General features: G+C 44.1%; 1 protein-coding gene across 3 annotated transcripts in view; it reads right to left on the reverse strand.

Annotated features, from left to right (window-relative positions):
- FOXP3 (forkhead box P3) overlaps positions 1 to 16,457 on the reverse strand; it is a 90,550-nt gene that overhangs the window by 64,190 nt on the left and 9,903 nt on the right. For all 3 annotated transcript variants that reach the window (XM_069985963.1, XM_069985961.1, XM_069985960.1), the window contains exon 2: positions 8,654 to 8,790. The gene's annotated coding sequence lies outside the window, so the exon portion shown is untranslated. The remainder of the gene's footprint in view (positions 1 to 8,653; positions 8,791 to 16,457) is intronic.

Raw genomic sequence — 16,457 nt, forward strand, 5'->3', positions numbered from 1 at the left:
ACAGGGGTACTATATGGCCCATGTGGATGGTATATTGTCTATCTGCCACAGATGATAGAGCTGCCATGAATTAATGCACATGGTTATCCACAATGCTTAGAGAAACCTTACTGTTCACAGCACCCAAATCAGTCCCTGTGCCCATTGGATTTCACAATGTAAATTTACCTGTTTGTGTGGCATCAGTGCTAACCACCAAGCACCATGGAATACAAAATGCAACCACAAACTTTAAGCTATGTTTTAGATTGTGATATATATGATTCCTTCCACAGCGGGGCAGGGGAGGGGGGGGGGGAATATCACAGTACAGGTGACGCTTTTTATGACCTGTAGACCGGGCCAGATAATTTGTTGGCCATGCATCTGTTCTAGTTAATGGAACCATAGATAAGAAGAATAAGGACACTAGTTGAGGGCTCTGAATCCGGGGAATTCTAGGAATTTTCTTAGGTAAATGCCAGTGTTTGCAGATACTTTTGGCCTCCAGAAGAAAGTGTAAAATAAGTAAACACATACCGGTCAGTCTCCCTGCACCCCTCTGAAGCCGATGAAAAGAAAAATATTTATGACCGCCATATACAGAAACTAAGTCGGTCAATTTCCGGATAAGAATTGTCATAAAAAATTATGCTTCACCATAAAAGCACCCCCACGGTCAACTCAACTTTATTTAGTGGTGGGGGGGCGAGTGGCTGCCAGACGTGTTATAGTGAAAACCAAATAGGTAAAGTCCAAGCCAACCCGTCAATGTAACCAATGAAATCAGTCACCCAAGGTTAACAAGCTATAACGGTTTCTTTACATGGCAGTAAACGAGCGCAGATCAGCAAGATTGGAAGGCTCGATCACAAGACTCGATTAATCGTGCAGCCAGATCATTTGGGCCACAATTTAAATGCATTGTCTCTCTCTGTTAAGCCCCTATTACATGGGCAAGCGAGCGCCGACCTGTCAGATCAGTAGTTGCTTGCTTGTTCCCCGCTCGCTGGTGGCACTATTACATGCGCTGACAGCGATCGGGTGAGAGCTGGGACACAGGGAGCTTGGGGGAAGGGGGGAGTTTGGACAATCCAGGTGGTCTATAGGAAATAGCGGCGATCTCCCTTTAAACAGGAACCATTACACCAAGCGATCGTCCATAACAGCTGATAAACGCCCAGATACGGCCAATAATCGCTTGGTTTAATAGGGTCTTTAATGCTGCATTTACACGGAACAATTGTCGTGCGAATTCGCACAATAACGATCGAATTCAAACGATAATCGTACGTGTAAACGCTGCGAACGACCAAGCGACGAGCGATAAATCGTTCATTTTGATCTTTCAACAAGTTCTCAAATCGTTGTTGATCGTTTGCAAAAAATTCGCAGATCGTTCACCGATTTACCCTATGTGTGAGATAGGCTTAAGCAATCGCAAAACGATAGCAAAACGAATTTTCCGTACGATATATTGTACCGTCTAAACGCTGATCGTTATGAAAAACACATCGTTACTTCGACATCGTTAATCGTACGATCGGGCAAATTATCGTTTCGTGTAAACGTAGCGTAAGACAGAGAGATATGCAAGCGCTCTTTATTGTTTTCTACATAAAAGCAGCAAGTTACCTATGCCGGACAACTTCTTCAAGTTCTATGGCTTGGCAACCACTTGGTCCTAGACCTAGCCTGAAGCCAAGTAAGGTCCTCGGGTGACACTTTGGGACTCTTGTACAGTTACTCCCAACAGGCTCTGTAACTTACTCCTTCCTCTGCTCAATCTCTCTTTAGCTCTTATGAGCAACCAGGATGAGATGATCACGAGGACCGGGTCCTACACAGAGGTGGGAATAACCCCAGGCAATCCCGGATCTGTGACTAAAGGCCATATTACGCGGCCCGATAATCTAGGGGAAACAGGCGCTGACCTGTCAGGTCAGCGCTCGCTTTCCCCCCTTGTTCTCTGCTCGCTGCCTTTACTATTACACGCATAGACAGCCGGCAAGGAGCAGCCACAGGGGCCACCCGAACGATCTTTAGATTGTTTGGGCAACCCATTGAAGCCAGCCGGTCTGCTGCCATCGCTCCTTTTACATGGACAGAAAAGCAGCAGACCATCACTCCACAAATGGTTATCTATCAAGACCACGATGAACCATGCAATTGTGGCCTTTCAACATGTACGGTAAGGCGGATAATCGTTTAGTGTAGGTCCTTAACTCTTCACAGGACCGCCACCTCCTCTCTCCTTGGGAGTCCACTCTAGACTTCTCTACCCTTAGTATAAGGGTGGGCAGTGAGCAAGTTTCTCTTATCTAAAAAGTTCCCTGACTTTTACGCGGAGCGATAATGGCCCTATGCAATAGGGCCACCGATCATCCGATGAAGAAAGAATCAAAACTAATTCTAAATTGTTATGCATAACATTTCCAACAGGCACAACATAAACCTACAAGTCTGCAGAAAGAAATACATTGATTATAATGACTACTGATAAATGATGGGTTCCCCTTTAACATTGACTCCTTATTAGGTGCTCTGAACAGGAAAGTCAGGCCAGGCATCCAGTAAAGATCAAACAAGGACACAAGACATCAGAGATAGCAGTTAAAGCTACAGGCAGCAGCAGACTCACACGTCTTTGCTAGTAACAATCTTCTCACTTTATCATGTGTTGGTGCCAGGATCTGAGGGTTACAAGTTCTTGTAAGGAATATGCTAAATGCTGATTTATTTATGAAGGTGTCAAAGCACAGGAGATAATGGAACGGCCTAGACGCGTCTCACACACTGAAGGGATTACACTACACAAATGTGTTATATATCGCTAGCGTGGGACTCTCCGGCTGCTGTAGAACTACAAATTCCAGCATGCTTTTGTAATGGATTGGTGTATGAAATCCCTATATTCTGTACAACCAACCTAAATCTATATAGGAGGCTTATGCTGTCAGTAAATGTGCATGGAAATAATTAAGACGGGGCACCACCATCCATGTTGGGTGTATAATATCTGGTGGAACCATGCAGGATAGTGTCCTCTCTCTTCAGGTACATAAACTTGCAGCCAGGTTGCCTTTTAGATTAAATTTGGGGTATACAAGAATTAGGTTAATTTGTGTTGCTGGGGCAAAATCAATCTCCTTCTACCTCTGGCAGCTAACAACATAGCTGGGGCTGTAATACCACATTCTACCTGCAGAGGCTGCTACAGGAGGCCTGAGGGACTGTCTGCAGCTTCAGGACTCACAGCGATCAGATGATCAGCAGTCTTCCTTCAGGAAAGGAGTTATATAGATGGTATATAACTAGGATACATAATCACTGTATGATCAGTGGAAGTCTGTACTCTAGGCCCCCAATAAGAATGAAGCGATAGCAGCTCCGCTGCAGCATCGCATCCCCTTCTGAGTTTTCCTCTGTAGAGCCGCCTTTGGCCATCTGGTTGTGCGGTGAACTGCTGAATGGCTCCATATATGCTGCAGTTCCCTGCAAGGCTGGGTGGCTAAGGGCCACTATGCAAGGGAAAAATAGGGAAATATAATGGCATTCTCTTAAGATGCCTATACACCTTAGACTTAGAGGGGAACTCCAGAGGAATGTTTTTTTTTTTTGTTTTGTTTTCTTCAAATCAACTGGTGTCAAAAGGTTATATAGATTTGTAAATTGCTTCTATTTAAAAATCTCCAGTCTTCCAGTACTTATAAGCTGCTTTATGTCCTGCAGGAAGTGGTGTATTCTTTCCAGTGTTACACAAGGCTCTCTGCTGCCACCTCTGTCCATGTCAGGAACTGTCCAAAGCAGTAGAGGATTTCTGTGGGGATTTGCTGCTACTCTAGACAGTTCCTGACATGGACAGAGGTGGCAGCAGAGAGCACTGTGTCAAACTGGAAAAATACACCACTTCCCGCACGACATACAGCAGCTGATAAGTACTGGAAGACTAGAGATTTTTAAATAGAAGTCATTTACAAATCCATATAACTTTCTGGTACCAGTTGATTTGACAATTTTTTTTGCTGGAGTGTCCCTTTAACAAAACCACCTTGGGCTGGTTCAGCGATAGTATAAAAGATCCCCATACACCTTCAATAATTGACAGACAATTGATCATCCGGCCATGAATTATTTCTCCTGCTCTCCCCATACACACAGAGTTCAGCAAGGCCAGGCACGCCACGCCACCTACTTAGGTTGGGCACTGAGTCTCCCCCGGTGGAACTATTACTTATTCATGTATAATCTTGGATATGTTTTATATGAATGTAATGATGTGTGAACAAACCTGGTGCCATCACGGTTCTGGATGATGCCGCTGGTAGATGAAGGGGCACATTACAAGGATGAGTCAGCCATAAATGTGGCTTCTTTGTCGTCATTGTGTTTCAATAATTAGATAAAATGTTAACTGTGCACCGCCGGCGGAGGAGTAAGCGCCCGGTCGTGAGTGACTATCAATAAGCAGGCCAAGGACGTTAGATAACTCCTGGCTGATTCTGCTTCTGGGGGGGGGGGCAACTATCAGTCTTGAGTCCCCCACCCGCCACTAATGTGCCTGAATAGACGGGAGAAGATGGAAAACATAAGCATATCGAGCCCTAGCAAATGTATGTGTCACTCAATTCCTCCATAACAGTGCCAACTACAGTGCCCCACAACCATAGACTCCTGCCCAGCGCCATCCTGTCCTCCTCTAGCACACTGCAAACTTTATTCATTTATTTTATATCATACTTTTAAGGCAAATTTTTTCTGGGTCTCCAATACTGGCCATAGTCTTTAGGGATTCACAGAACTGGACAGCCAACTAATGTGAATGGGAGCCTAATGGCAGATATGAGGGGAGAGAAGGGTTGGGCATGTAAGATTTCAATAACCCAATTGCTTTGCCTCCAGAGGTGTCTGGCAGCGGCTTTCTCTATTCTTATTGGATGAGAACGCATGTTAAGTGTGTATATGGGGGATGAGGAGAAACTGGGGAAAAGGGGGGGAGGGTAGTGGGACATGTGGCTAGTACCAGTCTACTAGCAGTAGGCCAGGTGAGTTAGATACAGGGTTAGGCTATGTTCACACTACATATGAGACCGGCTGTTCCGTGACCCAGCCGGGTCACGGAACGGCTGGTCTCTGATACGTGTGCACCCGCATCAGAACTCCCCACAGCACACTATGGAGCGTGCGTCCGGAGCTGCTAGCTCCATAGTGTGCACTGACAGGGTTTTCTGCGGCCACTATTCAATGAATAGCGGCTGCAGAAAACTGACATGTCAGTTTTCTACAGCGCCGCTAAGGATCCCAGCTGGAGCGTATACTATGGGGGAAATGTATCAAGGGGCAAATTTTATTTTTTTGCCGTAAAGTGGCCATTTGCGAATGATTTTATTCGCAAATGGCCGTTTTGCGAATAATATATTCGCAAATCATCACTTTACACCGGGTATGCCAGCGGGACGGGGAAGGGTGGAACGGGGGGCGCGGACTCACAGAACTTACGTAGTGTGAACATAGCCTTAAATGAACTACCACTCCATTCCAATGGGAAACTTAGTTCCCCATTCTGGAGAGTACAGGGGGGTCCCAGCAATGAGACACGTATTCCCTATTCAGTGGAATACCCCTTTAAGTACTGAAAACAATGGCTTTCCAGGTAATCAGGCATATAGATAGGAGTGGTCTGGATGGGGAAACACATTTGAAATGAATAGAATTATTCAGACACTATTTTACAGCAAATATTGACTATATACTATTATTAAAGGGTTTGTCCAGGGACCTTTCTATGTGTGAATGTGGACAGGCTGGGGTAAAAAAGAGGCCCTAACAAGTTGTGATGCCGCTATACCATCACCACTATGGTGCCCACATCCAGCTGCTCACCACTTCCTGGTGATGCCTGGATACAAGAACGTAAACATTCTGCCAATCACTGGTTGACTTGTTTCAGCCAGTGATTGGCTGTAAGTGAGAGGGAAGTTCCTTGTGTTAAGACTGAAACAAGGAAGTGCTCAAGGTAGGCCATCAATATGTGTGGGGGTCTGACACTCAGCTCACCTGCCAATCAACTGTCCGTCACTGAATTCACAGTGCAGTAAACAGGAAGCAGGCAGCGCTATGCATTGTGTAGTGGCCAGGCTGGGTTACTGCAGCTCTGGTCCCATTCACTTTGAATAATAACACAATATACAGAACTGACTGTTTCCAGAAAATGTGTATAACTAAGTGCTTAGAGATATACAAAATGCACTAACATAGGCAGATGTAAGATACACGTGTATATATATATATATATATATATATATATATATAGTGAAGCTTCTTTGAGAGGACCACCTGAAATTGCTAAGAAAAGAGTGGTCTTCTCAAAGAAAATATAAGGAGGTGGTCTTCCCATGGAGGAGGAGAGGTGTCACTGTACGTCAAGTTTTATTTCTGGAATCACACCTGTGGTTGTACCCATAAGTTGGTGCCCACGTTGCCGCCCCTCCTAAGGCTAGGTTCACACTGTGTTTTCAGCATCCGTTTAACAGATCCGTTTTTTTTTAACATCCAGAAAAATAGGGTCAGCAACGTTTTTTGGTCCGTTTTGGTCCGCCAAAAAAAACGGATCCGTTTTTTTTTTATAATGGAAGTCAATGGAAAAACGGATGCACACAAATGAATCCGTTTTTTGCAATCCGTTTTTCATGCGTTTTTCATGCGGTAAACGGATGCTGAAAATGCAGTGTGAACTTAGCCTAAGCGTGATAGATACTGGCTGTAATGCAATTCTGTAGACACCAGAAATTCATTGCCCCCATAGAAGGAGACCTGTGCAAGTGCCAGTATTGCCCTGTCCAAAATCCATCATAGCAACATACCCCCCCCCCCCCCCCCCAAAGTCCAAGCAGAGAAGAGCACGGCAATGGCTGTGGATGTCCTGCAGGAGAACAGCTAAACATATGTCCTTCCCATCATGTGAGTATGTTGTGCAGAAGAGGTTGGCAGTGATGCTCTGCAGGGATTTGGTGGTGAAGGTTTTTACGCAGTGATGCATGATGCTCTGCAGGTATCTGGCATGAAAGTCCCTTGTAGGGAAGTGGTACATGGATTCTTGGAGGATCCTGGCACGTAACCTCCTCCTCCTCCTACAGCGCCATTGCTCAATATCCATGGAGTGAGACAGAATAATGGAGCATCCCGTATGCTGGGACCTAGAGAAGCTTTCTGTGCCTTCATGATGTCAGAACATGCAAAGGAGGGATGGAGCCGTATCCCTGCGAACATCCGGAGCCGACAAGTCATCCGGCTCCTGTATCCATGGCAACTAGAGGCGGATACCTCTTCCCCCCCAGCGGCCCCCCCTTCTTCATCTCCATCCTTCGCTCCCTGCCTCCCCCTCCCCACCATGTAGAAGATGGCTGGTTCCCTTTTGCTGGAGTGGCCTGGAAGGAAAAATCAGACGGGCACCCCTAATCTACAGCTTCCTGGTGCCCCCACATCTACAGTCTCTAGCTGGGGGGCCACTGGGACCCAGCAACCGAGCAGGTAAGGTTGGGAATGGTCCCTGTATTGTTCTGCCATACCAAAAGGGGTCAGGAGGGACAGGCTGTTCCCGTCCCTGTGTCTGTCCATGTTGTAACCCATCAATCTATACATCTGGCTGCAGAATGCAGGATCTATGTGGCATCTGGTCGTCTCCATCTCCTGCATTTCCACCTATTGTTCCTTATAGCAGCATCGCTTTGTATGCCTGGGCACCCCTCCCCCACCGGTGTCTCTCCATTGCTTTTCTCTCATCTGCTTTATCTGTTTTGTAGTCTTTGTATCTCCGATGGTCTCGTCTCCTTTCCCGTCTTACCCTTATTTGTCTCTCCGGGGAGGATCACGTTGCTATTGATATAGGGACGGGAGCGTGATCAACCTAATAAAATCCTTCTGGTTGGAGCTGGAAGTCTGGATACTGCACTAGACTTCACCCTTTCTATGCCAGGAGGCCTGCAATGTGTAGCGGCCTTGCTGGCCAGTAAATGGGTAGAATATGTGAGTGGCATCCAAATGCATGGACCCAGGCCTCCATAGTGAATTATAGGCACCTCTATGCCAGTATACGGGGCCAATTATAGACACGCAGTACCCACCTATCAGGCAGTATTGTACCCCTGACCCTATCGGGATTGTGGGTATCAGCAACAGCTACGTCAGCCACCTCTTCAGTGTTAATAAAACTTCTGCCAAGCCTAGAGGGCATCTGACAGGCTTCTCCCATATAGGCCATTCAATAGAGAAGACAGCCCTGACAGCTGGGCCGGGTATACGCCAGGCAGGCCGCAGGGGAGGCTGAATGATGCTTGTGTACTATCCCCATAACATGGAAGGAGATTGCTCTTTGTTAAACTCTCCGAATTCAAAGCCTCTCTTATATCTGCAAGCTAGCGTTCCCTGTTATCAGCCATTCACTTATTATGGTGGACGTCCCCGAACCACAGAACTGCCATAGCTCCAGCTCTGAGAACCTCCAGATGAATATACATTTATAGCTATACTTTATACTAGCGTTCGTATGAGGTTTAGTTTATACATTGTAGATGTTACTATATGGCAATAATAATAGGGCAGATGTCTTTAATAAACACAATATATAACTATATACTATACTTTAGACTCTGTTCACATTTGTGTCGTCACTTACGGTTTTCTATTCCGGCGCAAAATCAAAAAAGTTTTAGGAGAGCTGGATCAGACCTGATGGATCCTATTGTCTTATAGAGGGGTTCATCGGGTTCTGGTATGGTGTCCTTTATATGCTGTGCTGTTATATCTGTCAGTCTGTGATGACAATGTGAACAGAGCTCAGTGATATTACTCATTATTATTATTATTATTATTATTATTATTATTATTATTATTATTATTATGGTAAATGACAATTATTAAAGGGATACTCCAGAGAAAAAATATTGGTTTTAAATCAACTGGTGTCAGAAAGTTATGCAGATTTGTAAATTACTTCTATTAAAAAAAAAATCTTAATCTTTCAGTACTTATCAGCTGCTGGATGTCCTGCAGGAAGTGGTCTATTCTCTATGGTCTTACACAGTGCTCTCTGCTGCCACCTCTGTCCATGTCAGGAACTGTCCAGAGCAGTAGACGTTTTCTATGGGGATTTGCTGCTGCTCTGGACAGTTCCTGACATGGACAGAGGTGGCAGCAGAGAGCGCTGCTGTGTCAGACTGAAGAGAAAACACCACTACCTGCAGGACATACAGAAGCTGATAAGTACTGAAAGACTGGAGATTTTTTAATAGAAAAAATATATTAATTTACAAATCTGTATAACTTTCTGACACCAGTTGATTTGTAAAAAATAAATAAAATTCTCACTGGAGTACCCCTTTAATACATGGTCCTTACAGTACACCTTTTTGTTTGAACTTCTCTAAACAAAAAACTCTAACAGTTAGACTACTATACAGGGCGACATTCCCGCTGCTCTGTCTGTGTAAGTGTCACCAATCTACTCACGAGCCTGGAAGATTCATAGGTGAATAAGGCCGGTTTGACGTCAGTGTATTATTTTGTTATTACTCATAAACACTTATGGTGTCAAGTCTTCTTTAAAGAAAAAATGGGTCAGCCCTACTCCCTTCCCACACATCATGCTGTGTTCGTCCTCCACAATCCTATTGTAAGAACATATTCCTACAGAAATACCTTGATATGTCATCTAGGCATGGCCAAGCTGGGGTATGGGTGGGTGCCGAAGGGGCACAAACTTTAGAGGCTGGTACCATAAAATTCCTTTAATCTGGGAATGGCGGATACCCCAGTGAACCATTTTAAGATAAATTTAGAATTTTCTAGGATATAGAACTGGGATAATATATTCAAGTGGTTATACCAAGATTTATACTTATCTCGCATCCATAGGATATAACTAAGCTATCTGATCGGTCGGGGTCTCACCACTGGAATCACAAGAATGGGGTCCCTCATACTTTCCCACTACATGATTAATTCTCTATAGTTTTTCCCAGGATGGCAACATTTGACTATCTTTTGCTACGTTTTAGAGGCCACTAAGCACAGGTGCCGTTTCTTCATTCTCCTGTGGGGACTAGTCAGGGTCCCAGCAGTTGGACTCCCTTTCAATCAGCTAGTTATCCCTTTTCCTGTAGATAGAGGACATGTTTTGGTCTTAGGACCTTAAAGAACTTCTCTGAGTAATACATATTATGTAAAAAATGTGTTTAGACTGGCAGAAACAATTATCTATCTATCTATCTATCTATCTGTCTATATATATATATACTCACCTTCTTCTTTCCTCCCACTCCATCTGTTTCCTGGAGCCAGTCCCGTTGCACAGGGCTTCTTGTGTTTGGGATTGGCATGTGCACTGCCTGCTCAGCCAATCAGCAGCTGAGGTGGGGCACTGCCCCCAAACACACCATGCACTGCCCCCAAACACAGGGAGCGCTCTGCAATGGGACCAGCTCCAGGAGAATGTTGGTGGCTTATAGTATAGGTCAGTGCTTCTCAATTCCAGTCCTCAGGCCTCACCAACAGGTCATGTTTTGAGGATTTCCCATACAAAGATCACCTGTGACAATACCTGATGCACTGAGTATAATTATATCACCTGTGACATACTAAGGCAATCCTCAAAACTTGACCTGTTGGTGAGGCCTGAGGACTAGAATTGAGAAGCACTGGTATAGGTAGATATATTTTTATGTTTTCTGCCAGGCTGAGCACTATTTTATATAAATCTACAACCTTGAATATCCCTTTAAGTATTTCTTCTGATTAACATGAAATCATAGCATAATGAGTATTATATCACATGGCCTTCTGATAATACATCATCTGTCAAGTGCCTTTCTTCCGATTTAGCAAGAGCCAGCTCTCCTTAAACTTTCTGTTGCGACTTGGTACATGGAATTTAGGTCGGCATTGCTCCTGTGTACTTAGTATTTAAGGGGTATTCCCATCTTAACTAATCTGATTACTTGTGTAGGACTCATCAAGTCAAATATTTTTGCAATTACATTGATTTACCAAACTTGTCTCCCTCTGCCAATATGTTGTTCTTTCCCTAACTTTGTTGACAGCTCGTTGTCTAGGTTACCGACCACCACTCTGCTCTAAAAACAGGCCACTGCTTTTAGAGCAGAGTGGTGATTGGTAACCTAGACAACGATGGGAGATAAAGAGCAGCATATCAGGAGAAGGAGACAAGTTTGCTAAATGAATGTGTGCAAAAATATATAACTTGACGAGGCCTACAAATACAACTATATTAGGTGAGATGGGACTATCCATTTAAAGGTGAACTTGTATGGGAATCAGGAGGTGTTTCAAAAAAAGGACCGTGCCACTGGCATTCCCCGCACTGGTCTGTTAATGTAATGAAAACAAAGGGTGTACCTGGTGGTACACTCACTTTAATAATCTGCTAAAACGGAAATTGCAGAACCAGCAAAAGGACTGTGCAGATCACAGTCAATTTTGTGAAAACTGCCTCCCCAGCTGTGCCTCACCAACAACTAGGGGGCGCCACAATTTGAGAAGCACTGGTCTAGTGAACTTAGAACAGTTCTTTACACAATGGTGTAAAGTGGAATCGTCTCAGTTGTCCCTAGCAACCAATCAGATCCCACCTTTAACTTTCTGTGAAGAATGAAAACTGGAATCTGATTGGTTGCTACGGGCAACTGAGCCAGCCCTACTTTACACCAGTTTGATAAATCTCCCTCAATGTCCGATGCGGAGTTGCCACCAACTTAGACTCTACTTCTAGTAATGTGCTAAACTCCAGGAACTAATCCATAAAGGGAAACTATAACATAAAGGGGAACCCATTTTGAGAGTTTTATCTTTTATAAAGTAAGATTATACTAGCCAAAATTTAAAGAATACACATGCAAAATAGAAATATAGGGGGAGATTTATCAAACATGGTGTAAAGTGAAACTGGCTCAGTTGCCCCTAGCAACCAATCAGATTCCACCTTTCATTTTCCAAAGAGTCTGTGAGGAATGAAAGGTGGAATCTGATTGGTTGCTAGGGGCAACTGAGCCAGTTTCACTTTACACCATGTTTGATAAATCTCCCCCCTAGTCTGTAGTTGTAGCACAGTGGTGTCCCTATGAGTTTTCGGTATTTGACTCCCCGCGGCTGAAGAAGTTGGATGCAGCCCTAGGGAGACCTGGAAAACACGGATACAGCCTATGGCCTATGAAGCCTATTGCTGTATCCATGTTTTCCAGGACTCCCTTGGGCTGCATCCAACTTCTGCAGCCGCGGGGAGTCAAATGCCGAATTTTGCCGAACCTGAACAATTTGGCATCTCCGCTCAATACTACTGAAAGGTCAGTTCACTAAACCTCAGCATTCAGCTGTTATATCCAAGGGAAGACAAGCCTTTTTACCCCTGCTGACCACTGCTTTGTAGTACTACATGGTAGTCATTTCATGGAGCTTTATATTGTGGCCGATAGGTCTAACCATTGGGACCCTCTATGATCATGAGAACAAGGGTCCTGAGTCTCCCTTGGGAACGGAGCAATGGATACATCTGTGCCATGTAACTCCATTCACACGAGTGGGGTGTGGGGTTGGTAGAGATAGCTGAGTGCTGTACTTGGCTACTTTTGCAGTCCCGTAGATAGGTGAGCGGCATGGGGGTGGGGGTCCCAGCTATCAGACACCTTCTACCATACACATTTATTAACCTACTCACTGCCCTAGACCACTAGATATTTTGACATCAACCTCCCTTAGGGCCCGTTCACACTACGGAATCGGTGTCGAAATTCTGTGCGGAATTCCCCTGCGCGCGGACTCGGCGCCGAATCCTACCTGCTATCTGTTTAAATGGGAGGGCTCGCCTGCTTTCTCTCTCTGCGTGGAGAGTGGAGGTGTGCAAGCCCTCCCATTCAAACACGGGGAGATTCCACACAGAATTTTGCTGCCGATTCCATAGTGTGAACGGGCCCTTACTGCCGGAGACCACCAGGGATTGTGACAACAACCTCCTTTCCTGCCCCAGACCACCTGGGATTGTGACATCAACCTCTCTTAATGCCCCAGACCACCATGGATTGTGACATCAACCTCTCTTACTGCCCTAGACCACCAGGGATTGTGACATCAACCTCTCTTACTGCCCTAGATCACCAGGAATTGTGACATAAACCTCTCTTACTGCCCTAGGCCACCAGGGATTGTGACATCAACCTCTCTTACTGCCCTAGACCACCAGCGATTGTGACTGCAACCTCCTCACTGCCCTAGACCACCAGGGATTGAGGTGATGGGGCCACCATGTTGGTCATATTGAACAAAAAAATATGTAATGTCTATATGGCCATTTATGGTTGATGTTATGGAAAAAAATCAGATAAATCACAGATTTTAGATATACTGTGCAGCTCTTGCAACTAGATTTGGAAAAAAGTATTCATCAGAGATCGCTGTTTGTTTACAGTGCAGTCGCCCATGGCAGTCAGTCAGAAATGAGTTGGGATCAATACTGCACAAACAGGCGGTGGAAGTGAATGACTGGTTACTATGGAGTACTGCACCTTTGGATTTGGTTAGCAAATAGGAAATTTGCAAAACATTTAGTTCACATGGCATAGTCTTAAAGTGAACCTGTCACTAGTTTCATGCTGCCTGAACCATGTCATTGGGATGGTCCCCAGGGGCTTAAAGGGAATATGTCATCAGAAAATAACTTATTGTTTAAATAATGTTTTTTATGTTAAACATATTTTTTAAGAATTTCTGGTGACATTTATCCTCATTTTCCATTTTCTATCTAAATTATAAAATATTCCTGATATCTCGCAGTTTTCATTCTCACCACTAAGGGCAAAACTAAGCTAAGACTTCCTGTTGTGTCTGTCGTAATAAGAATAGGCTGCTGTAAAGTGATCTGTACAGCATTGCAGCCTCATTTGACATCAGTAGATAGAGGAGACAATAGCAGCACCCTGTGAAATGACCTTTTAAAAGGTCACAGAGCTTGCTCAGTAATGTTTCACATTCACCTCAAGGGGACATAGTCTGTCTATTGTCGTTCATGTCCATGAGGCTTGCTGTAAAGCATGTCACTAAATGCTGTTAAGAACACCCCAGGTAAGATGGCAGCCCCCGTAAAAATGTACAAAAAGTGTAAAAAGGAAAAATTACAGCTAGAAAATAAAAACAGATTAGAATAAAAGAACAATTTTTATACCTGACTAATTGGTAAAAGAAAATTTAGGTGACACATTCCCTTTAACTGATAGACCTGTGCCTATTTGCATATAGGCATTGACCTGTCAATCAGGACCAATGGACCTCCCAATGAACAAGCTCATTATTTTTTCTCACCTGTTCTTAAAGAAGCAGTTCAGTTTTGTTTTTTGTCGGCCCCCCGGGTAGCCGCTGTCATGTATACTTACAGAAGATGATCAGTGTCCCGTTCCCGTCGGTCAGTTCCCGTCCCGCGGTACCATTCAAATCGTGCGCGCTCACGTCCGCCAGCGCTGTGACTCCTCTTCTCTCCCTTGTCATTTGAACGACGGAAGTCACGCTCTTCCATAGCGAATGCATGGAAGCGAGTGACTTCCGGCGTATAATCACTGGTCAGAGAAGAGGACTCACAGCAGCCGGCGGGCGTGAGCGCACCTGATTTGAACGGCACCGCGGGACGGGAACTGACCGACGGGAACGGGACACCGATCATCTTCTGTAAGTATACATGACAGCGGCTACCCGGGGGGCCGAGAAAAAAAACCTGAACTGCTTCTTTAAATTATCTCTGTATTACAGCCATATTTTGGTATTTCTTTACTGTGTGTGAGCATAGCCTTAAGGAGAAATTCCCTAATATATTAGGTTCTGTACCAGAAACTGGGTACACAGCTCCTGCCTCCTAGGGTCAGAATAGTCTACTAGAGCACCAGTGCCCCTCTGTTACGCCCAGCTTCAGGCAAAGTAATGGACCCCATGGATCAAACAGAATACAGGAGCATTTAAGGCTGATTTGGAGTCCTATGCTGTTGGGAACACGGGGTATGCAAAATTTTCTAAAATAAAAAAAAAAACCTCTACACAAGGACCATATATTACTACTGCTATCCTCATCATGTTATACTGCCATAATACTAGTATATGCTGTGTTACCACTAAATAACAACTACCACACCAGAACTATACAATGTATTACCCGTGCGCTAAATAATACCATTATAGTGGTACTAAAGAATACCGCCATACCAGTACTACATATTTTATTACTGCTACAGCGACTAAATAATAACATCATACTGTTCCTAAAAAAAATACCACCACACCAGGACCATATATTACCACTGCAGTTACTAAATAATACCATCATACTGTTCCTAAAAATACCACCACACCAGGACCATATATTACCACTGCAGTGACTAAAAATACCATCATACCGTTCCTAAAAATACCACCACACCAGGACCATATATTACCACTGGAGTGACTAAATAATACCATCATACTGTTCCTAAAAATTACAACCACACCAGAACCACATATTACTATTGCAGTGACTAAATAATACCATTATACTGTTAATAAAGAATACCGCTATACCAGTATTAGAGCCACACCAGTACAACATATTTTACTGCTACAGCGACTAAATAATACAGTCATACTGTTCCTAAAAAATACCTCCACACTTAAACCATATATTACCACTGTGGTGACTAAATATTACCATCATACTGTTCCTAAAAAAATACCACCACCCCAGAACCACATATTACCACTGAGTTGACTAAATAATACCATCATACTGTTACTAAACAATACTATCACATCAGGACTATATATTAGCACTGCGGTGACTAAATCATACCCCCATACCATGACCAAATATTACCAGCATATAGGACCATCATAGTATTACTAAATAATTCTGCCACACCAGGACCACATTTGTGACTGGATAATACCACTATACTGTTACCAAATAAAGACCACTATACAAAGATCAAGCTTACCCAATACAGTGACAGACACCAGTTCTCTAGTCTAGACAATATATAAGAGATTACAGTGCAGTTACATCCAGGTGACGCTTTCTCTGGTTAGAGTCATTCACTCTCCCTTTTCTTCTCCATCTGGCCATTACCGCTATAAGAAATTCTTGTCTGTGCTGAGTGTGCCGCCTAGTTGTCTGCCTGTCTATTCGCCATTCCCCCCTCACACCCTTATATTTAACTGCCCCTTTAACAGTAACATCCTTTGCCTGCTCCTTTCCCCAGTTCCCCTTATAACTATAGCTACCTCCAGTATAATAGTGACAGATAGTGCCCCAGATGGTGATGATCTCACACAATCATAGTATCTCCCTTCATGCCTCATACGCTAATAATGGGCATTCCTTTAGAGTTTGTACATCACAATATTGCTCCCATGACTGTAACAGTGTCCTTAAGTTTAAATACCCCATTAGTGCA

Source organism: Dendropsophus ebraccatus, chromosome 10 (genome assembly GCF_027789765.1).
Source record: "Dendropsophus ebraccatus isolate aDenEbr1 chromosome 10, aDenEbr1.pat, whole genome shotgun sequence".
NCBI lineage: Eukaryota > Metazoa > Chordata > Amphibia > Anura > Hylidae > Dendropsophus > Dendropsophus ebraccatus.